At 42.4% G+C, this 23,584-nt stretch overlaps 1 protein-coding gene and 1 pseudogene across 3 annotated transcripts in view; both read left to right on the top strand.

The window, feature by feature from the left end:
* Positions 1-5,580: 5,580 nt before the first annotated feature.
* Positions 5,581-23,584, top strand: part of LOC139703477 (zinc finger protein 124-like) — a 53,965-nt gene continuing 35,961 nt past the window's right edge. For all 3 annotated transcript variants that reach the window (XM_071606955.1, XM_071606956.1, XM_071606954.1), the window contains exon 1: positions 5,581-5,756. The gene's annotated coding sequence lies outside the window, so the exon portion shown is untranslated. The remainder of the gene's footprint in view (positions 5,757-23,584) is intronic.
* LOC139703474 (zinc finger protein 721-like) lies at positions 5,612-23,423 on the top strand (annotated as a pseudogene).

The following is a 23,584-nucleotide window of genomic DNA, read 5'->3' as shown; positions in this document are numbered from 1 at the left end:
TCCCTGGAGTGAGATGAAAGAGGAATTTTGATCTCTAAGAACCTTTTTAAAATCAGCTGTGTTTCTCCAAATAGAGAATAGTGACGGAGGAAGGTGAGAGCTGAAGGGACTCAGGTCGACCAGCAGCCGGGCAGGGCTGGGAGCTGGTGGGCTGTGCCAGTGGCTGGAGGGCAGCAGGACAGAGCAGGCTGCACAGACAGATGTCAGTCATGGCTGGGGTCCATCCTGATGGGTGGCTTTTCCTGTCTGAGGTGTAGATCCTCAGGCAGTAGCTGCTCTCTGGATGTCACACTCTCAGGTCTCATTGTAGGGAATGTGTCTGTGCGGGATCTAATTGGAGGCCGCCTTCTCTCTGCTCTGGAGAGGACAGAATAGCTTATGCCCACCCACACACGGGCCACCGCCCCTGGTGCTATTCACCTCCTGAGGACACCTGGCTGAGACCTTCTGGTGTCCTCAGTCATCTCTGTGATTCTTGTCCCTCCACAGGAGCAACTCTGTGGAACAGGCACTTCCTGACCCTGCTCTTCCAGCCAGAGGGCGCCTGAGCCTGCCAAGGGGGAGGGGCCTACCATGCTTTGGGGACAAGTGGTCCAGCTTTACCTGCCTTTAATCCTTGAACTCTGCAGAGACCCTTGGGAGACCCGCATCCTCATGCTTGACTCGGATCCCTGGTTCCAGCAGGCTCATAGTTCACACCCAGCCCATGGCTGGCTTACCACATGGCCACATGCTCATCACTCAGAGCTAAGGAACCCTCAGTTCCAATGTGGCAGCTCCAGACACACTCAGGTCATTGCACTGGTCAGAGTGCTGGTGTATTAGTCTTCCTGGGCTGCTGTAACAAAACACCCAGCCTGGGGCCTTCAGACCACAGACCCTGACTGTTCATTGATGACCTCAGGCCACCACCGAAGCTAACTCCACCTCTGCCTGATGGCCAAACCCATTTCCAGCCCAGTGGATCTTGGGATAAGGAAAGACATGGCAGCTGGCCATCACTAGGAGCCCTGCTTCTTTCTCACCACTGATGCTGTGTGGAACAGAAAGCCAGCACATTGGGCCAGCTGTGTCCCCAGTCACCAGCCCACCTTGACACCTCTGAGTTCTTCAGCATCCTCTGGGCTGGGTCACCTTCTTCAGACCCAGCCACACCTTGACTCTATTGACTTTGTACCCCAAGCCCCTACAGAGGCTGAAGTTCTGAACTTACTAAGTATCAAGCTTTCAATTCTGCAGATGTATCAACAAAATTATTACTTTAATTATTATTATTACTATTGGTACTGGAGATTCAACTTGAGGTGCTTAACCACTGAGCTACATCACTAATCCTTTATATATATATATATATATATATATATATATATATATATATATATATATATATATATATATAAAATATATTATTTTGACATAGACTCTAAGTTGCTTAGGGACTTTCTGAGTTGCTGAGGCTGGTCTCCAACTTACAATCCTCCTGCTTCAGCCTCCCAAGTCACACAATTACAGTGTGTGCCACTTCAAAATGAATATTGACACAGGCACGTTAACATAGGTTGTAAATTATAAGGTAGAGCTTATCTATTATTACATTATAATTATACAATAATTATTAAATAATGAAATTCTATGTTATATAGTCTATTTCACATTCCATGGGTATTCCCTATCTGGAGCAATGAGACACAGCAGAATCAGGACCCACCCAGCTGCCCCTACCCACACAACCTCCCTCAAACTCTGCTCCCCAGGAAGCCAACTCCCATGGCCCTAGATCATTTCTAACCCATGATCGTGCTCAGTCTGTTTGATAATCTGCCTAGCAGCACCCAACTTGCTTGCTTCCTGTGTTCTTAGAGATCTCTGCTCCCAGGACAGAAGGTCTCCTCAAAAAACATAGTGTTATCTGCTGTGGTGTGGCATGCCCGTAATCCCAGTGGCTTGGGAGGCTGAGACGGGAGGGTTGAATTTGGGGGCCAGTCTCAGCAATGTAGTGAGGGCCTGAGCAAATGGGCAAGACTCTGTATATAAGATATAAAATAGGGCTGGGATGTGGCTCAGTGGTTAGGCACACTGGGTTCAATCTGCAATACCAAAAAAGAAAAATAAAATGAAGATAAAACAACCTACTAGGCTGCTAATCTAGGATAATCTTGGCTGATGAATTGAGCATTCGGGATGTTGGTTGCTATGGGAATGATACACTGAAATACAGTGCAGTTTTGTGGATGGGGTGGTGCTGTGTGTCTAGTGATTGGAAAAAAATTATTTAAAATCGACCAGTGCAAGTAAAATTTCTTAGTGCTGCAAAACTCAGCTCCAGAAATGATAATTTTCCAACTGTTAAACTAGAGTATACTGAGTCTGTGAGGGTTTTCCTGGGGCTGTTATAATTAATAACCCAAACCAAAGAGACTGAAATCAAAAGTGATCCAGGAACCACCACCCCCTCCCCCAGCCCTGGAGGGCAAAGGGCTGAGACCAGGGTCACAAGGATGAGCTCCCTCCACAGGATCCAGGGAGGCTCCTGCCTGCCTCTCCCAGCTCCTGGGGCTCCAGGTGGCCCCATGATTCCATTCTCTAACTCTGTCTCCATGTGGCTCCATCTCTGTGTCTGTGTCCTCTCTTCTGTCTCTTGTGAGGACACTGCCATTGCATAAGGGCCCCCTGACCCAGAAGGAACCCATCTCAGATCTTTCACTAACTACCTCTGCAGAGACCCTGTTTCCACACAAGATCCCACTCAGGGGTTCTAAGGGCCATTTGTGGACAGGACCCACCTCTTACAATGGTGTCCAGCTCCCTCCACTGGCTCCACAGAAGCTCCTTCCTGCCTCTCCCAACTCCTGAGGCTCCAGGTGGCCCTTGGCAGAACAATGTGGTGGCCTCTCAAAAGCTTAGGATTGAATCACAATATGAACCAGCAATGCCACTGCTGGGTTCAGACCCAAAGGATTTGAAAGCTATGGGTGCAAAAGACACTTGCATATCCTGAGTTCACAGAAACCCTGATCCCCAGTATGACTGGGGACTAGGGAAAAAAATATGTCTTCGTGGGGTGTGGTGGAGACAGGGCCAAAATGGGGCAAAAGAGATGGTCTGAGTGGGGGACTTTGAAGGCTAGAAGATCTTAGAAAGTGTGGGGAATTTTCTTATTTTGGCTAAACTGTGTACATGATGTCATACAAGCTTGTAAAATTGTACTCTGTTCTGAGCCCTTTATTCTCAGGATTAGCAAATCACTAACTTTACTCAAATCCATCAGCATGCATCTGTCTATATATCTATCCATCTGTCTATGTACCAGCCATCCCTCCTTCCACCCATCTGCCCATTTTCTCTCCCATGCATCATGGATTTGTCTATTTGCCCACCCATCTACCCATTCATCCAGCCATCCATTCATACATACATACATCTTCCCATCAGTCCATGCATCCTCCCACCCATTCACCCATCCTTCCATTCATCCAGGGCCATGTGGCCACTTCACCACATCCCTAGCCCTGTTTTGTATTTTTTTTAGAGTCAAGATCTCACTGAGTTGCTTAGCACCCTATTTTTGCTGATGCTGGCTTGAGCAATCAATCCTCCTGTCTCAGCCTCCTGAGAGGCTGGGATTACTGTCCTGCACCACCATGCTTGTACTTCTTATTTCCTCATTGGTCTGATAACAGGTTGGAGTCACCATCTGGGGTTATTTTCTCAGATCCATCACACTTATGCTCCCACCCACCTTCTTTGAACCACAATGAAAAGGGGGGCTGGGGATGTAGCTCAGTGCTATAGTGCCCCCGTATCAATTCAATCTCCACATGGGGGACAATAAAAGCACCTGGGATTCAATTCTCAGCTCTGGGCAGCTATGTGCCCACGTTTCCACAGTTTTTACACAAGAGCCCCCCTGGTCCATGGGCAATATTGTTAGGTAGAATGAATGTGAGACACTATGCAGGATGTGAAAGACTTCACAAAGTCCAACTTAAGAGAAAAGAATAAAATGGTATATACTTTCCATTATTGGGGTTAATATGTCAGGGTGTCTTGGACCCAATTGGCAAATTTTTATGTTTTACTAGCTGGCTTTCTGGCATAGCTGAGCAGGGTTATTATTTCTTTCTGATAGTTGAACCCAGGAAGCTGAGAGCCCTGGGTCAGCTTCTGGGGGTACACTGCTTCCTAGGCAGGATGCAGATAGGCTTGTGGCTTTTCTTGAAAATGTTGGTGCATCTCAAACCTTGACATAAAAAGAGTTCACAAAGGGGGACTTTATATTGAGAGAAAATAATGAGGTCAGTCTGTGCAATAGAATAACATGTTTCAAGGAGGCAAATGAGCTTGAGTTCACAGACATGTTATGAGACTACAGATGCCTGAAGCCTAACCTAATACATTTCTACATATTATGATATTATTAGCATATCACCTAATGCAATAATAATACAATATTATTCTTTTACAATTAATACTAACTCCTACATACAATTTCCCCTATACATTCATGACAATGATTTCCCTTTCAAGAAAATCTCAAAGCCCTTGTCAGCACCTAAACACAGGGTAAGACAGGGTTTCCTTATCTCCCTAGTGTAGCTGCACTGGTCAAAGTTCCTTTCCTGATTTCAATCAACACCTTCTCTTTTTGATTTTAGGGCAAACAGCTGAGCAGACTTGTGGGATCAGCAGAGTCAGGTCTGTACATAAGAATTGATAATACTAGAATGTAGACTATGTACATTGAGCACAAGGCGCCCATTTTATTTCTGCTGCACATTGCTGTTTTAGAAGGTTGCCTGCCTCCCCCCCCCCCTTTCTCTGCTGGGGATGGAACACTGAGCCACAGCCCCAACCCCAAATGTTTCCTTTTATAGCTCAGGCTGCCTCCTCAAAGATCAGAGGCCAGGAGGTAATGAGAAATGCTAAAATAATTTTCAAACTGTTTTCACTAGTAGATATCACATATATGTGGATATATATGATATCTTTAAAGAGTGTTTCAATAATTTGGAGACACTGTCTTTCTAATTTGCCTGAGGTATATATATTGTTTTTTCATATATATATATATATATATATATATATATATATATATATATATATATATATATACACATACACACACACACACACACACACACACACACACACACACCAGTGGGGCTTGACCTGGACCTCTGAGCTACATCCCCACTCTTTTCCTTTTATTTTAAGAGAGGGTCTCACTGACCTTGGGCTCCTCCAGCCTCACCCTCCCTGAGAAGCTGTGTTGAGGTTAAACCCAGGGGCTCGCCATGCTCAGAACGCACTCTATGGCTGAAGCCTAGCTCAGCGCCAGGTGTCACCTCTGCACCAGAGGCTAAGCCAAGGCTTCCCACCTGGATTAGTTCCCAGCACAGCTGAAAAGCTCCGCTTGAAAAGGGCTGGGGCCAAGCATCTGTCACTCTACCCAATTTCAGCCAGTGATTGGATGTTGTTTCATGCCAATCACGATGCAGAGGCGGGCCTGGAGGCCGTCCATCCCGGATGCTGGGGGAACTGCCCAATCAGTGCGCAGAGGGAGAGGAAGGGCGGGCTTCCGCAATCTCGCGAGCGTTTCTTCCTCAGGGACTCCCGTCCTCATCCTTTAAGCCAAGAGTTCTCTGCTCCAGGGACTCAGGTGACTCAGCTTTGCCTGTGCCCCCCCCCCCCCCCCCCGTCCTGGGTGCCTGGAGGTTCCTCGAGAGGACGCTGGGTCACCACAGAAGACAAAAATGGTGAGTTTGAGACCAGGGCAGAAGGCATGCGTCACCACCCGCCTTGGGGCCTGGTGCCCGGGTGAGCTGGGGAGCTCAGCGGAGTCGTGGCCCTGTCCCTTGGCCTCGTGGGGTGAGCTGGGTTTTGGGTTTTTGAGGTGAGCTGCTGAGCGTGGCAGAGTTCCCGCTGGAGGGTGGCCCTGGGCCCTGTCCCCTGGTTCCCTGGTTTTGGAAGGGCGGCTCAGGTCGCTGGTGTCCCCTTTGCTCCCTACTGGTGGCCCGACCCACTCTTCCCAACGTGGAGGAAGCAGGGCCACAAATGCACCCTCCTTCTCCCAGTGGAGCTCCTCCGGAGGCTGCTGCAGGTTCCCCAAATTGCAGGCGCCTCCTGCCTTCTAAACCCCACCTTCCCTCCAGCTCACAGCTCGGCCAGACGTTCGTTCTTCCCACTTGGTCCAAATGGACACCGTCCGCTAATTGTCACTTTTCATCTAATGAAATATTGGAGAGACTAGTTCTTTTCTTTTAATTGGGGACCCAAACTCGGGGAGCTTTATCAGCCACATCCCCAGCCTCCACATTTACTGAATTTTGAGATCTGCACCCACTTGGTGTGGAAGCTGGTCTCCAACCTGTGATCCTTCTGTTACCGCTGTTTACCAGTGACGAGTCCTTGCTTCCCCGAATGCTGAAGTATAACACCAGAGAAGCACGCTGAGGCAAGTGTAGAGTGGAAAGTAGAGGTTTATTAAAGGACAGCAGAAAAGACTTCTCCCCACAGGAAGAAGGGGACCCAAGACGTGGAATCCCTGTAAGGGGGAGGTCTTCCCTCTTTTATAGCTAAAGTCTTCTTTCCGCTTTCCCACACTTTGTTTCTCATTATGTTGCAGTGATAGAATGCAGGTGGGAAGGTCCAAAAGGTGGGAGATTGGTGGGCTGGAGGAGTAATCAGGGCAGGAAAGGCCTGGGGTGGCTTTTGGATTATGATTAACAGTTCCTTAGAATAGATTCAGGCCTTGGGGACATTAACATTTCAATTGCTGCTCTGGTTTCCAGGACTCCATTCTCTATAAGGGCCTCTGTTTTATTTATCTTACACAATATTAGACCCAATTTACCTAACTACCTATCTGTAAATCTGGCTTCACTTCTGCTTCAGCCTCCAAAGTTCCTGGGATTACAGGGCTGTGTGGAGGGGGCAAAACTGTGACTTATGCAGTCAAGGGGAGAAATAAAGAATGTCCACACACTTGTGCCCCTTTCAATGCTCTATTCACTCAAATTACTTAATACAGTTGAACTGTATAGGTTCTTAATCAAGAAAACAACAATCCTTAATGCTAGGCATTTCCATAGACATAATCAATTCACAGCAAAATGTGCCACAGCCTGGAAGCAGCAAACTAACTGGGGGGTGAAGATCAACTTGTGAAGGTGGATGCAGCAGGAGTGGGAGCCGTTTATTGTAGGACAGTAGGGGTATATCTACATAATTAAGAACAAGCTGTGTATTCAGTTAACAAAAACTAGGTATAACAGTCAACCAATAAGGAATCATCATCTTCATGATTACACACAGCTTAACTTAATTGACGTAATCTAGACACAGCAGTCACTCATTAAGGAATCTCTATCATCTTAATGGCTTGCTGGCCTTACTTCTCAACCACTACTTCCTCTGGCTAAAAGCCAGGTGCCATCTTGACTTGTTTATCCCCCTAACTGCAACAATTCTAGGTTAATTAATTCACAGCAAACAATTCTAGATTCATTCTAAGCACTGGAAAACACACTTAATTATGATAAGCTAATGACATTCCCTCTGCATGCTAAGTTCAAAGATCTTATGTCTTAGGCTTTGAGTCCAGCAGATGCACACTCACTCAGACCTCGGTGACCAGGTCTGGAACCAAGGCAAGCTTTTCCTGGTGTGGAGCAGAGGACCAATTGAGGAGGGGGTCCTAGGGAGGAGGTGCAGCTCTCACCAAGGTCCAGATGAGGCAGTAGAGTTTGAGAATGGTGAGAATCTTGCAGAGGCTCAGGAAAGATGCCAAGTGATGGGATGTCAGGTCCTCATCAGACTCTCCAGCTCGAGTGCATCCTTGTTTCTGTTGGCTGAATTCCTGCTCATCAGCTCCATCGTTTATACTAAATTTGGGGGCTTTTGATCACGCTTTCAATCCTTATCAGCTACCACCCTATTTCTCAGTGACTTCATTTACCCTGGGATCATCTCCACCCTGATCTTCTTGCCTTTCCCTCTTATCAGGCAAGGACAGACTGCCAGAGGCTTCACTCTCTTTATCAGGGTGAGGGGAAGGAACTTGTTTGAGGCCTTACTGGAGGGATCTGTGGATGTGCCTGGTGAAACTGCAGGTCTTTTAAAATGGAGTTGCTTAGGCTCAGGCCTAAGGCCATTCTAACAAGGCCTGTGTCAGACAGTATTTTTGGGGAGACAGAAGCCCAGTGGATGTGGATTTGGGCAGAGAATGTGGATTTCCCCAGAACGTGATTGTAGATGGCTGGTGCGAGTTCGGGAATAAAGAGTTGCTGTTTGAATCTACAAGCTGTGTGGTGTCTCGAGATTGTGTGCCCAGCCAGACTTCGGCAGAAGAATACTTTTGAAAGCATTTGTTTTCTATTTGTGATTATTATACTTGAGAGGAAAGAATAATCACTTAACAGTTCCCTGTGTTTGGTCAAAATAATTACTTTAAAAGGAAAAAGGCATTTGTACATAGAAACTAGGGATATTGAATCTTGGGTTATGTTCCAAGCCCCCCGGCCCCAATTTGACATAAATCATTTATTTACTTAAATTTGTTTTTATTAGTTATACATGGCATTATAATGCATTTTCACACAGTACACATAAATAGAGTGTCACTGCTCCTTTTTCTGGTTGTACGTGATGTGGATTCACACCAGTCCTGTAGTCATATATGCACATAGGATAATAGTGTTTGATTCATTCTTCTGTTCTTCATCCCCAACTCTTTGAATTTGATTTTCAGATGGGGTCTGGCTATGTTGCCCAGCCTGGCCTGTAAGTCCTGACCCTCCTGCTTCAGTTTCTCAAGCTGTTGACATTAAAGGCATTGGCAATCCCAGCTATGGAAAATAGTTCATTTTGATTTAAATATTAATGACCATAGTCAGGAACATGGATTCAAGTGACCCTAAATGATGTATGTGTCCCACCCTGAAAGACAAGGATTAAACCCAGGGGCACTTAATCGCTGAGCCACAATCAGTCCTTTTTAGATTGTATTTTGAGACATGATCTCATCAAGTTCCTTCTGGCCTCACTAAATTGCTGATACTGACTTTGAATTTAGCAGTCCTCCTACCTTATCCTCTAAAGCTACTGGGATTACAGTTGTGTGGCCCTGTGCTTGGCCTACATGAACTTTTATAAAAGAAACTGTGTATCACTACATTAACCAATTGCATTGGTAGGATCATCAGATGGGTGGGCTGCAGAAAGAAAGAAAGGAAGGAAGAAAAAAGAAGTTTCTTCTGTCTGTTGTTATTACATTCTTACTTTGGTAGATGGTGGGGACTAGATGTCTGGTAAGGGTAGTGATATATTCTGAGAAATTTAATAGTTTTGAGAATTGTGGTCTGATACAGAAATTAAGATAATTGGCTATTAAAGGGCTTAAGATAGCCCAAGATAATTTTTGCTCTCCATACAGAACCCTGCCTTTCCACCCTGATGGTGGTCTGGTTAGCCAAGTCAAATACTCTGAAGGTTCTTTGATGTAGATGCAACTGTATAGAGAACTTGAGTGCATAGCCGTAAAAATCTTGTGCTTCTCCCTTTATCTTCCTTAGGTGTAGACACAATGTCTGATTTCTTAGGCAGAGCTTCCCTTTGGACGCCTCACAGGGTCCTATGTCCTCAGCCACTGTCCTCTCCTGGAGCTGCCACAAGGTGCCCACAGCTGCCCTGGTCCCTGCAGGGTGAACAGAACTTCAGGCCCTGGGTCAGTTCCTCCTAGAGGACAGCCTGAGGTGTGGGGTGCAGCCTCTCAGGGAAGCTGCTGTGGGCTGTGGGCTGAGGAATCTCCTGGAACAGGCCTCATCTAGACAGCTACTTAGTTGGGACCTTGTTTTTCCCAAGCTCTGTTCCCATTCCGTGGAGAGAGGTGGCCAATCAGCCTGTGGATGCTGGTGCTGAGGGGCCAGGGCACCAGTGATTCCTGCCCTTGTAGTTTCACAATGTGATGGAGCGAAACCTCTCCCAGAGCATAAGCAACACCCACCCCAGTGCAGAGCTGTGCAAACCTGAAAAGCCTCGTAGAGTGGAGTCATGGTCTAGGTCCCTGGGAGGGTGATCCTAGAGGCTTTCAGGGAGCAAGACCAGGAGGGAGCATGTCCCAGATGTCAGGGACCTTCCCTGCCCCTTGAGCCTGACACATGTGTGCTCCCTCAGCACCAAAGCTTTCTGTGTATCACTTTTCAATGATGTGCTCACATTTTGAGGCCCAAGTCTATTTTTTCAGAGCCAAATGGGATGGACTATTATCAAATAGGCAAGAAAGAAGTGGAATTTAAAAAGTCTAGTTACATTTCCATTGTGAAAACAATTACAGCCAGGTACAGTGGTGCACACCTGTGATTCTTGCTGTTCCAGAAGCTGAGGCAGTAGGATTGTAAACTTGAGTACAGCCTTAACGACTTAGCCAGGCCTTATGTCTGGGGTTGTGACTCATCAGTAAAGTTCCTCTGGGTTTAATCTCTGATCCCAAACCAAAGAAAAAGAACAGAACAGAAAAACAAACAAACAAACAACAAAAAAAAAACACATCTAATTTATCTTTTGCTACCCCTGAGTATGCATAGAAAATTGGGGAGATTTGATCTTATCTTTTCAATGATTTCCAATTGAAATCCATGCCCTAGATTCCAGAATGCCACTTAAGATACAGAGAAACTCTGTCTACCATTATTGCTTCAGGAAATGAATCCATTTCTACAAAAATTGTGGTGGATAAATTTATGAATTTGATTTTATGTAAATTAGTTACAGTCGTTGACAAGCTGATGAATTTGACAGGAATGACAGTTTGTTGTTACTGTTGTTGTCTGGACTTGGCAGGTTCATGTTAGCTGTGTCGTTTTTGGTATCAGCAATGGAACCCAGAGGTGCTTAGCCACTGAGCCACATCCCTGGCCCCTTTTAGATTCTTCCTTTTGAGTCAGGGTCTTGCTACATCACCTTGGGCCTCTGACCCCTGAACCACTGATGTTACAGATGTGCGCCATCACACCCATCTTCATTGGAAGTTTTAAGGACAATATGGCAATACCTAAAATACCCAACTGTGATCATTTAAAAATCACTGAATACTTTATCAGTGAAATAATAAATGAAACCTGTTTTCTGAAAAGGAGAGATATATATGTCTAAGTGAGGGTGCTGATCTTCTCACAAGCACTCTCACCATGTCACCTGATTCCTCTTCCCTCCTAATTACCTCCTCCTAGGGCTACCCATTTGGGAACAGGCCTTTTAGCTTATGAAACTTGGGAGTAACATAAATGCTCTCTCTACTCTCTCTGTCCTGTACAATAATTTCACTGGTCTTAGATACAGTGTACTATGTTCATTTTAGATATAGTTTTTCTAATTTCACCCGATAAAACACAATAATCCATGCCCTGAATTTCACATAATTTACTGAAATGCTCTTTGTTTTTTCAAAGAGTGTAGATCATGGGCAAGTTCAGTCTCCTTTGTAAGAAAGTGTGTTGTCTTTTCATTGATTTTTGTTGCCTCTCATTGTGTATCTTTTGTATTATAATCTTTTTTATCACTCATTACATTTATTTTCAGGGTTTTTTTTTTTTTTTTGTGTGTGTGTGTGTGTGTGTGTGTGTTTGTGTGTGTGTATATACATGGACTGTTGAGGACTGAACCGAGAGCTATCAAGTTCTTACTACTGAGCTACTGTCCACCCCAAGAAAATTAGTATTGTAGACTGGGGTTTACTTATTTGCTGATGTATTGAGTGCTGGGATTGAAGCCAGGGACTTGCTCATGCTTATGTTGTCCTCAAAAAAGTGAATTTCAATGTGTGAGCAGCATTTTGGAGGTGGACAGGTGTTTTACTGGGTAATAAACCTAGAGGCACTTGACCACTGAGCATGTCCTCAGCCTTTCCTATTTATTATTTACCTATTTATTTTTATTTTTATTTTGTATAGTTGTAGAGGGGCAGAATACCTTATTTTTGTTAATTTATCTGTGGTGCTAAGGATCATACCCAGTGCCTCATACATGCTAGCAAGTGCTCTGCCACTCAGCTACAATCCCAGTCCCCCCATTTATTGTTGATGAAGACCAAGTTTCACAAAATTTCTGGATGTCTTGCTAAATTGCTGAGAAAGCCTCCAACTTGGCAGTTCCATGCCTTGACCTCCCTAGTGGCTGAAATTACAGGTGCACACCACCACACCAGCAGTTGGAATACCTTTTAAAGCTTTATCATCCTGTGGTTGGGATTGTGGCTCAGAGAAAAAGAGCTCACCTAACATGTGTGAGGCCTTGAGTTCGATCCTCAGCACCACATAAATATTATATAAAAAAAATTGTGCCCACCTAGAACTAAAGAATTAATATATATTAAAAAAAAAAAGTTTTATCATCCAGTTTCGTTCCAGATGGAAATAGTATTGGAAATCAGTTTTGTTGCTTTCGTCCATAGTTTTGAAATTTGTAACTATGACTTTTCTTCTTTGCTTTATTTTTTGCATTATTATTTAGGAAAGGTATTCATTATGTAATATTGTTTCTTATGTTTATATTTGTTAAAGTTTATGGCATGGTAGTTCATTCACTTCCTTATTAAATCAATTTTGTTTTTCAGAGCAATTTTAGACTTATAGTTTGTTAGTCAATGATTTCTAGAGGAACAGCATCAACACGAAGTGTGATTATAAAAGGGGACTTATTAGATTGGCCTACTTGACCTGAAGCTGGTGTCCACAGTGGCCATCTGCAGCTGGAGAGCTTGAGAAGTAGTAGCTGCAGAGTCCAAGAGGCTGAAGCCTCAGAACAAGAGGGATCACTGGTGCTGCCCTAGTCAGACCAAAGGTTCTGGAAACTCCCTGGAGAATCACAGGCAGAGTCCACTTTGGGAGAGTGAAGAAGGCAGAGTGTGATATCCTCAGGCCATTGCAGCAGCCATTGGAGAAGAAAGGCCTTTCTCTGCTGCTGCTTCCTTCTTCTTCCAACTTTTGTTCCACCTAAGACACCATCCTATTGGATGGTGCTGCCTATACCTAAGGAGGTTCTCTAGTTTGGTTCTCTGTTCCACATGCCAATCATTTGTAGACACACCCTCACGGACACACCCAGAGGCCTCTTAATCACAGGTATCTCTTAATCCAATGCGGTTGACAATTCTAATGAGCCATTACATATAGTATCAAACACTCTACACTGTTCTCAGTATTTTGCATTGATGTTGGATGCTTGTTAGTTACTGAATCAGTGTCCTACATTTGATTAAGAGAGGGGATGAAGCAACACTTTATCATCAGCTGAAATCCATCCTTTACCTTAGGGTTCCTCCTCTGTGTGGTGTGATTTTGTGTGTCACATGTTCTACATAATAATGTCATACAGAAGAGTTTCAGTGCATCTATAATGTTGTCTCTTCTGGAATGTTCTTGACTTGGAATCTTACTGCACTTGGCCTTTCAGACTGGCTTCTCTCACTTACCAGTCTGCCTTTAAGGGTGCTGTATCTTTGCAGGCTGCAGAGCTCACTTTCTGGGTGATGTTCTTTGGTGGTTAAAATGTACCTTGTCCATTCAGCATTGAAAGGTGCATCTTCCTTGCTTCTAGCTTTGGGCAGTTCTGGACATGGCTGCTGTAGTCACTGCTGCAAAGTTTTCTGTGCATAATTTTCACCTCATTTGCATGGACACCTGGGAGTGTGGTGAATTAATTGTAGAGTGCACCATGTTTATTTTGTAAGAGCGTGACTGTCTTCCAGAGACAGTGTTCTTCTCTCCATTCACATGAGCAAGGGAAGGGTGCTTGCTGATTCATGTTTTCACTGTCTTTTGGAGCTTTTGGTGTTTGGCATTTCACCACTCCAGTTGAGTATCTGGTCACACCTCATTGTTCATTTTGAAGTTTCCTAATTATATGCAGGTGAACATCTTCTCACACATGTGTTAACTGTGCCTATTTATTGAGTGTCTTTCCAAATCTTTTTCCCACTTCCAAGTTGGTTGCTTATTTTTTACTGAGTATTCTTCATGTATGTTGTATACCAACCCAGTGTCACTATGTGTTGTGACAACATTTTGTCCAGTTCTCCAGCATGTCTTCTCATTCTCTCAAGGGCATCTTTTGAAAAACGCAAACTTCATTTTGATCAAGTTCTATTTACAAGTTTTTCACTCACAGATCATGTGTTTGATGTTGCATATGAAGCTGTCATGCCAGCCCAGATTTCTCTGTAAGTACTTCTTTGTTATTTTAGTGAAGTTTGGAGTTTTGCATTAGGTACTACAATGTATAGGTAATTTTTTGCTGCCGACAAGTGAACTCTGGGCCTCCTATGTGCCAGGCAGGTCCTTTGCTAGAGCTGCAGCCCCAGCTGTGTGTCCTACTTTGAGACTGAGGCTCCACTGGGAGCTCTGTGACATTTGTGAAATGAGAATGTTTTCTTTCTCTACATGTTAATTCATGTCCAGTGCTTTGGCAACATTGTCCAAGAGACTATATTTTCCATTGATTTTCTTTTGCTCCTTTGTCAAAGATCAGTTGAATATTTTTACACTGTGCCAAATACCACTGTGTCTTGATGATTTTAAATTTTTAGTAGCTGTTAACCTCAGGTAGTGTTCATCCTGTGAACTGAGTGTTCATTACTGTGTTGGTTGTTCTGGATCTTTTGTAACTGAAAACATAACTTAAAATATTTTTTATTGGGATTATATTGAATCCATAAATAAAATTGGTAAGAATTGATGGTAACTGAGGCTTCCCATCTGTGAACATAAAAGTATCTCCAAATATTTTCCATGTCTCTGATATTTTTATTAGAAGTTAGCAGTTTTTGTCATACAGATTTTTGTTAGATTTATATATGAGTCTTTCTCTTTTATTGGTTCTGTATAAGTGGTGTGTGCTTGTTTTTCTTTTCATTTTGGTGCTGGGTGTTGGACTCAGGGCTGCTCTACCATTTAGCTACATTCCCAAAACTTTTAATTTTTTGTTTAGAAACAGAGTCTTGCTACATTGCCCAGGCTGGACTCAAACCTGGGATCATCCTGCCTCGGCCCCCTGATTGTCAAGGACCACAGGCATGGCCTCCATGCCCAGCTTCCTGCTGTCAATAATATAAAAATTTTCCTGTTTATGAACATGACAACACTGATGTCACATCATTGTTTTTCATGATTCTTCAGTGGATTCCAGTAGCATAGAGGATCATGCTGTCTCTCTATGAAGACATTATGTTTTTTTGAGTTTGTGTGTTTTTTCATTTTTCTTGATTTTTTTAACTATTGATATAATCAATATTTATTATTTAGCTTTTTGTTGTGATGGATAATGTTAATTGTTTTTTTAATTCTGAATTGGGCCCTGCAGAGGCCGATGTGAGTGGATCTGGGCCACTGGGCTTGACTTCCCACAGTAGTATGCTGGTCCCTGGAAAATGTTAACTGAGTTTTAAATTTGGCATCAGTCTTACAGAGCTATAATAATTTCCTCTTGGCTGTGTTTATAATTCTTTTTATTTATTTTTGGATTCAGTAAAGTATTGGTTGAGGAATTTTGCATTCATGATCATGAGAGTCTTTCATAGTTTTCTTTTCTATTTAATATGTTTCTTTATCTATTTAATTTTGATAATATGTTAAAATATGCCATATAAAGAATTAGAAGGTGGGTTGGGGTTGTGGCTCAGTGGTCGAGAACTTGCCTAGCATGTGCAAGGTCCTGGGTTCAATCCTCAGCACCACATAAATAAATGGGATAAAGCTATTGTGTTCAACTGCAAGTAAAAAAAATAAATATAAAAAGAAAGAATTAGGAAGTTTTAACTCAACTTCTGTTGTCTGGAAATAACAGTAGAAAATTGGTGGCAGGTCTTAAGTGTCTCCTGGAAGCCTGTTTGAGTTGTCAAAGCCTTGACTTTCTTTTTTCTGGGGGCGGGTAGTAATTATATATTTTTTAAAATTTTGAAAAGTGTTTTAGTCTTTCACAGTTAAATGTATAATAAATGATATTTGTCTGTAGGATAGATGGATGACGTACCCTTTGCCACTTAGATTTCAGTTTGCCTGGACCATCATTGTGATCTGTCTCCAAGACACCTGCTGTCACTCATACTTTGTCCATGCAATGAAGGGCAGCCCACTAAAGGCTTTCTCTCGGGCTCCTATTAACCTCTGTTGATGCTGTCCTGCTTCAAATGTCATGTGTCTTATGTCCTTGAGCATGGTTCTTTGTGAGTGGCAGGGTCGTGTTTTGGTAAGTGGTCCTTTGGGCTGTTCCACGCTGTGCAGAAATCATAGCCTGTTTAGAGACCCACATGATGTGGCCTGTTTCACAAGCAGTCAGTGTGGGATAGTTCAGGATTCTGGGCTTCAACCCTCTGCTTTAATACACCCTGGAAGTGCTTGTGCCTGAGGTTTCCTTGCACCAGCTGTGCTACAGGAACGAGGAATCTCTTTCATGACAGACCACCATTGTTCATGTGGCCTATCTTGATCAAAGTGTCCTTGAGCAGAACGGTGGTATGTGTCTCATGACTGTACATGATCTGAGTGAGACTTCTGCCGTTCAGAAGAGTTTGAGAATCATTGAGCATTCATGGTTGCCATGAGGTTTGGGAAAGGATTTTCTGCTGTTAAGAAAACTATTTTTCAAACCGATATAATTTTCTAAGGCTGTTGTTTGGAGAAGGTAACATCTTGGGGTCATCGAGTTCTTTCTGAGACACATGGCATCTTTCCACACACCCCATTCTGCTTTGACATTAACCACCAGAAATTATTATATTGTTGTGTTTATTAATCATCGTGCTTGACTACTAATTGGGTAAGTTTGTTCTGGAGTAAAGCACCTGCAAACTTCTAGTTGTCCTCAGTGTAATCATCCAAGTTGAGCTCAGTCCCCAGTGAACACATTGTAACAACCGGTGTGGAAGATTGTCTAACTGTTGTCTATGATGGAAACTCTTTAGTGACTCCATACTCTGAGGGTGTGGGTTGGGGTTGATTCTAGGCATTTCTTTAAGGATGGAACAATTGACTTTCAGAAGGAAACAGGAGATCAGTAAATACCATGTTGTCTATATTAAGTGTGTAGGCCCAGTGAGCCACTGTGGTTGGCAGGATCTCTCAAATGCTGAGTTTTGTGATCCCAGCAATTTCCTACTCAGTCAGCTTTCTTTTCTAAGGGTAAGTAATAAGGAGGGTGCTAATATTAGCTCTCTACTGCACAGGATGTTGGTAAGAAGGTGATAGAGATGTAATCAACAAATAAGAAAAGGGTGACCCGGGAGCCCCTCTTACTTCCTGTGAACTCACCAAAGGAAGGGTGTACAACACTCTACTGTTTACCTTGTGTGGGCCCAAATCTAGTGTTGGAGTGGCTGTGAAGAATTCAATGCACTGGAGATTTCAATGACCAAATTGTGGAATTAATCGAGAGGCCAGGGAATCATGTGAACATCATGCATGTTGAGTATAGATTTCTCATGCTGTCAAATCTCTCTTGGCCTCCACTACACATTTGTGGGATATTTTAGATCTCAGTAACCTTTGAGGATGTGGCTGTGAACTTCATGCAGGAGGAGTGGGATTTGCTGGATGCTTCCCAGAAGAACCTTTACAGAGATGTGATGCTGGAAGTCCTCAGAAACCTGGCATCTATAGGTAATAATTTGTGCATTTACTTAATTAGAGAATATGTGTTTATTTTATTTATTTTTTTATTTATGTAGAACATGAAAAGACAATCAGTTGGTGAATTATTGTAGCATAAAATACACGATGAATTTGGAAAACATTTCTAGCTCCTAGAAATTTATAATGTTTTGGTTTGGCATTTTAGGAAACAAATGTGATGAGAAGAACATTGAAAATCAGATCAAAAATTTTGGGAGCAATCTAAGGTAATTGTACTGACAAGAGGAATCCTTGAGGGGATCTGGGGATGTCATATAATTTTTAAACCCAATGCAAGAAATTTGCACAACTTTAAATGTATTTATTCTTATAAGATTTTTTACCAGAAATATATACTTCACTGGGACTGGGGTTGTGGCTCAGTGGTAGAGAGCTTGCCTTGCATGCTTGAGGCACTGGGTTCTCTTCTCAGCACCATATTTAAATTAATAAAGTCTACTGTCAACTGAAATAAATTTATGTATATATATATATATATATATATATATATATATAAAGATATTAAGTCTATTCAAATTGCTTGACATGCAAAAAGTATTATGAAATTGTGTATGTGAATATAACTATTTGGATAATGACCATAGGCAAGCTGTGTTGCAAAGCATTGTTTCCTCTCAATCTCTTTATTTACTGGCAATTTGAACAAGTTTGAAAAACCTAGGCTTTACCTCATGTTGGAAGTAACGTTAACCTAGGATCTTAAATAAATACAACATCATGAATTAATCAAGTATTAATAATGTGCTAGTCATGAGATACCAATTCTTAAGCAAAGAAAAATTTTAATAGAGTAAATTCATGTGACTGCATTATGTGTGCCAAAGACTTCATATGCCCTTCATTCCTTCATAGGCAGATCACATCTCACTATGGACCCGAGTGCTACAAGCATGAAGAATGTGAAGAGAAGCCATGTGAATTGAAATTATACAGGAAATCTATGGTTTCTCCCGAAAGTGTTCACACACAAATGTTAACACAAACTGGAGATGGACCCTATGAAAGTACAGTATGTGGGAAAGTCATCAGTTGTTCCAATGACATTGAAAGGCATGAAGATTCTCATACTGGGTGGCAACCTGATGAATATCAACAATGTGATGAAGCTTCATCTTCTCCCACAGATGTTCAAAGACACACAAGAACACATAGGGGAGGTAAAGCTTTTCAATGTGAGGTATGTGGGAAAGCCTTTCATTCCCCCACTTTATTTAGAAAACATGAAAGAACTCATTCTGGAGAGAAATCCCGTGAGTGTAAAGAAGGTGGTAAAACCTTGGTTTCACCCACAGGTCTTCACAGTCACGTGATCATGCACACTGAGAAAGTACTTTTTAAATGCAACGTATGTGGGAAAGACTTTGCTTACCGAAGTTTATTTAGAATACATCAGAGAAAACATACTAGAGAGAAACCCTATGATAGTCAACAATGTGGAAAAGCCTACACTACTTCATCTTACCTTCAGATACATGAACAAATCCATACTGGCGAGAGGACCAATGAATGCCAACAATGTGGGAAAGTCTTCCCTACTTCTTTATCCCTTGACAGACATGAACGAACGCATACTGGAGAGAAGCCCTATCAATGTCAACAATGTGGAAAAGCCTACAGTACTTCATCTTACCTTCAGATACATGAACAAATCCATGCTGGAGAGAAGCCCAATGAATGCCAACAATGTGGGAAAGTCTTCACTACTTCTTCTTCCCTTCACAGACATGAACGGACACATACTGGAGAGAAGCCCTATGAATGTAAGCAGTGTGGCAAAGCTTTTGCTCAATCGTCTAACCTTCACTCACATAAAAAAACTCATATGAAAAAGAAACCCTATGAATGTCAACAATGTGGGAAAGCCTGCCCTACTTTGTCTTACCTTCAGAGACATGAACAAATCCATAATGGAGAGAATTCTAATGAATGCCCACAATGTGGAAAAGTCTTCACTACTACTTTTTCCCTTCACAGACATGAACTGATGCATACTGGAGAGAAGCCCTTTGAATGTGAGCAGTGTGGCAAAGCTTTCACTCGGTCCAATTGCCTTCACTCACATGAAAAAACTCATACTGGGGAGAAGCCCTATGAATGTCAACAATGTGGGAAAGCCTTCAGTACTTCTTCCTACCTTCAGATACATGAGCGGACTCATACTGGGGAGAAGCCCTATGAATGTAAGCAGTGTGGCAAAGCCTTCACTAACTCCTCTATACTTCACAGACATGAAAGAACACATATGAAAAAGAAACCCTATCAATGTCAACAATGTGGGAAAGCCTTCACTACTTTGTCTTACCTTCAGATACATGAACAAATCCATACTGGAGAGAAGCCCAATGAATGCCAACAATGTGGAAAAGTCTTCACTACTACTTCTTCCCTTCACAGACATGAACGAATGCATACTGGAGAGAAGCCCTATCAATGTCAACAATGTGGAAAAGCCTACAGTACTTCATCTTACCTTCAGATACATGAACAAATCCATGCTGGAGAGAAGCCCAATGAATGCCAACAATGTGGAAAAGTCTTCACTACTTCTTTTTCCCTTCACCGACATGAATGGACGCATACTGGAGAGAAGCCTTATGAATGTAAGCAGTGTGGCAAAGCTTTTGCTCTGTCGTCTAGCCTTCACTCACATAAAAAAACTCATATGAAAAAGAAACCCTATGAATGTCAACAATGTGGAAAAGTCTTCACTACTTCTTTTAACCTTCACAGACATGAACGAACGCATACTGGAGAGAAGCCCTATGAATGTAAGCAGTGTGGCAAAGCCTTCACTAAGTCCTCTAAACTTCACAGACATGAAAAAACTCATACTGGGGAGAAGCCCTATGAATGTCAACAATGTGGCAAAGCCTTCACTGACTCCTCTAAACTTCACAGACATGAAAGAACACATACTGGAGAGAAACCCTATGAATGTCAACAATGTGGCAAAGCCTTCAGTACTTCTTCTTACCTTCAGATACATGAGCGGATTCATACTGGGGAGAAGCCCTATGAATGTAAGCAGTGTGGGAAAGCCTTCACTCTCTCGTCTATACTTCACAGACATGAAAGAACACATACTAGCGAGAAATCCTATGAATGTCAACAATGTGGCAAAGCCTTCTCTGAGTCCTCTAAACTTCACAGACATGAAAGAACACATACTAGAGAGAAACCCTATGAATGTCAACAATGTGGCAAAGCCTGCACTACTTTGTCTTACCTTCAGATACATGAACAAATCCATACCGGAGAGAATCCCAATGAATGCCAACTTTCTTTTGCCCTCCGCAGACATGAACGGAGTCATAGTGGAGAAAAGCCCTATCAATGTCAACAATGTGGAAAAGTCTACAGTACTGCCTCTCACCTTCACATACATGAACAAACACATTCTGGAGTGAAGCCCTATGAGTGTAAGCAGTGTGGAAAAGCCTTTGCTAGATCTTCTCAGCTTCACAAACATGAACAAACTCATACTGGAGGGAAGCCCTATGAATGTAAACAGTGTGGCAAAGCCTTTGCTGAATCTTCTCAGCTTCACAGACATGAACGAACTCACAGGGGAGAGAAGCCCTATGAATGTCAACAATGTGGAAAAGCCTTTGCTACATCCAGTCACCTTAAGAGTCATGGAAGAACACATACTGGAGAGAAGCCCTATGAGTGTAAGCAGTGTGGAAAAGCCTTCGCTAGATCTTCTCAGCTTCACAAACATGAACAAACTCATACTGGAGGGAAGCCCTATGAATGTAAACAGTGTGGCAAAGCCTTTGCTGAATCTTCTCAGCTTCACAGACATGAACGAACTCATAGAGGAGAGAAGCCCTATGAATGTCAACAATGTGGAAAAGCCTTTGCTACATCCAGTCACCTTAAGACTCATGGAAGAACACATACTGGAGAGAAGCCCTATGAATGTAAGCAGTGTGGCAAAGCCTTCGCTCAATCCCATCATCGTCACAGACATGAAAAAACGCATACTGAAGAGAAGACTTATGAATATCAACAATGTGGAGAACCCCTTGACACATCCAGTGAACCTCACATACATGGAAGTATTCATGCAGAAGAGAAGCCTAATGAATACCAACAATGTGGAAAAGTCTTTTTCTTGGTTTTTCTTTCACAGACATGAAGGGACTCACACTCAAGAGAAACCCTATCAATGTAAGCAGTGTGGCAAAGCCTTCACTCAGTCCTCTCATGTTTGCTCACATGAACGAACTCATACTGGAGAGAAGCCCTATGAATGTCAACAATGGGGAATAGCCTTTGTTACATCCCATCAGCTTCACTTACATGAATAAACTCATATTGCAAAGAAATTGTACTGATGAAAACAATTGGCAAAGCCTTCTCTTATTACTGTTCTTCTCATCAACATGTTGGAAGTTTACTGGAGAGAAATTCTTTAAATGTGAAATGTGGTGGATCAATATTTCTTGTCCCCTTCAAACACACTGCTCACTGTGCTGAATATTGTACTGAGGATTGTACTGCAGATTTGGTCTGGTGGCCCGCTACCACTGAGACACATCCTCATTCATTTTTATATTTTTAATTTTGAGCCAGAGACTTGCTGAGTTCCTTAGGGTTGTTCTAAAATGCTGAGGCTGGCCTCAAACTTGTGATCCTTCAGCCTCAGCCTCCCAAGTCTCTGGGATTAAAGGCATACATCACCAGATCTGGCTGAATAACTGTTTAAATATGAAAAAATATGGTAAATCATTCCATTTGCCCTGTTGTCTTCAAAGCCATTTCCCTCACTAGAGAACAAACACTCTGAATGGAGATGATTTGCTATACTCTATCAGCTTCATGTTCTAGACCTATTTTTCTTCTCTTTTATGAAAATTCTCATGGAAAGAATCCCTATGAATGTTAAAAATGTGGGAAATCTTTTAATTTTTGCAGTTTATTCTGAGTACTAGAAAGATTCTTTTGGAAAGATTCATACCAAAATGAATAAATCCTATGCAAGTAAGAAATACCAAGGGTTCAGATGTTTTAGTTTTGTTCAGTTGTATTTAAAAAAAAAAAAATACTGCAGAAAATCCTGTGGATAAGCCATGTTGGGCAGTACTTAATTTTGAGTTTTATTCAAAGACATAAAAGGATTTACATCTGGGCTGGGGATGTGTCTCAAGCGGTAGCGTGCTCACCTGGCATGCGTGTGGCCTGGGTTTGATCCTCAGCACCACATACAAAGATGTTATGTCTGCTGAAAACTTAAAAATAAATAAAGAAATAAATATTTTAAAAAAATTTTAAAAAAAGGATTTACATCTGGGAAAACCCATCTGCTATTTATCGATTTATTTATTTATTTTGGATAAAGAAATTTCAGCAGAATGCATTACAATTCTTATTACACATATATACCACAATTATTCATCTCTGTTTGTGTATAAAGAATTTTGACACCCAATTCATGTCTTTATACATGTACATTGTATAATGATGTCCTTCACATTCCACCATCCTTGCTAATCCTTTGTCCCCTCCTTTTCCCTCCCAGTCCTCCGCCCTATCTAGAATTCATCTAATCCTTCCATTTTCCCCCTATGTACCCCCTATGAGTCAGCCTCCTTATATCAGAGAAAACATTCAGCATTTGTTTTTTGGGGATTGGCTAACTTCACTTAGCATTATCTTCTCCAATGCCATCTATTTACCTTCAGATGCCATGGTTTTCTTTTCTTTTTTATTGCTGATTAAAATTCCATTTTGTATATATGCCACTTGTTTTTTTAATCCATTCATCCACTGAAGGGCATCTAGGTTGACTCCACAGTTTAGCTCTTGCCACAGTCTGGCTGGGCACACAATCACGAGCCACCACACAGCTTGTAGATTCAAACAGCAACTCTTTATTCCTGAACTCACACCAGCCGTCT

This window comes from Marmota flaviventris, chromosome Y (genome assembly GCF_047511675.1).
Source record: "Marmota flaviventris isolate mMarFla1 chromosome Y, mMarFla1.hap1, whole genome shotgun sequence".
In the NCBI taxonomy this organism is placed as follows: Eukaryota; Metazoa; Chordata; class Mammalia; order Rodentia; family Sciuridae; genus Marmota; species Marmota flaviventris.
This window is presented reverse-complemented; position numbering and strand designations above follow the sequence as displayed.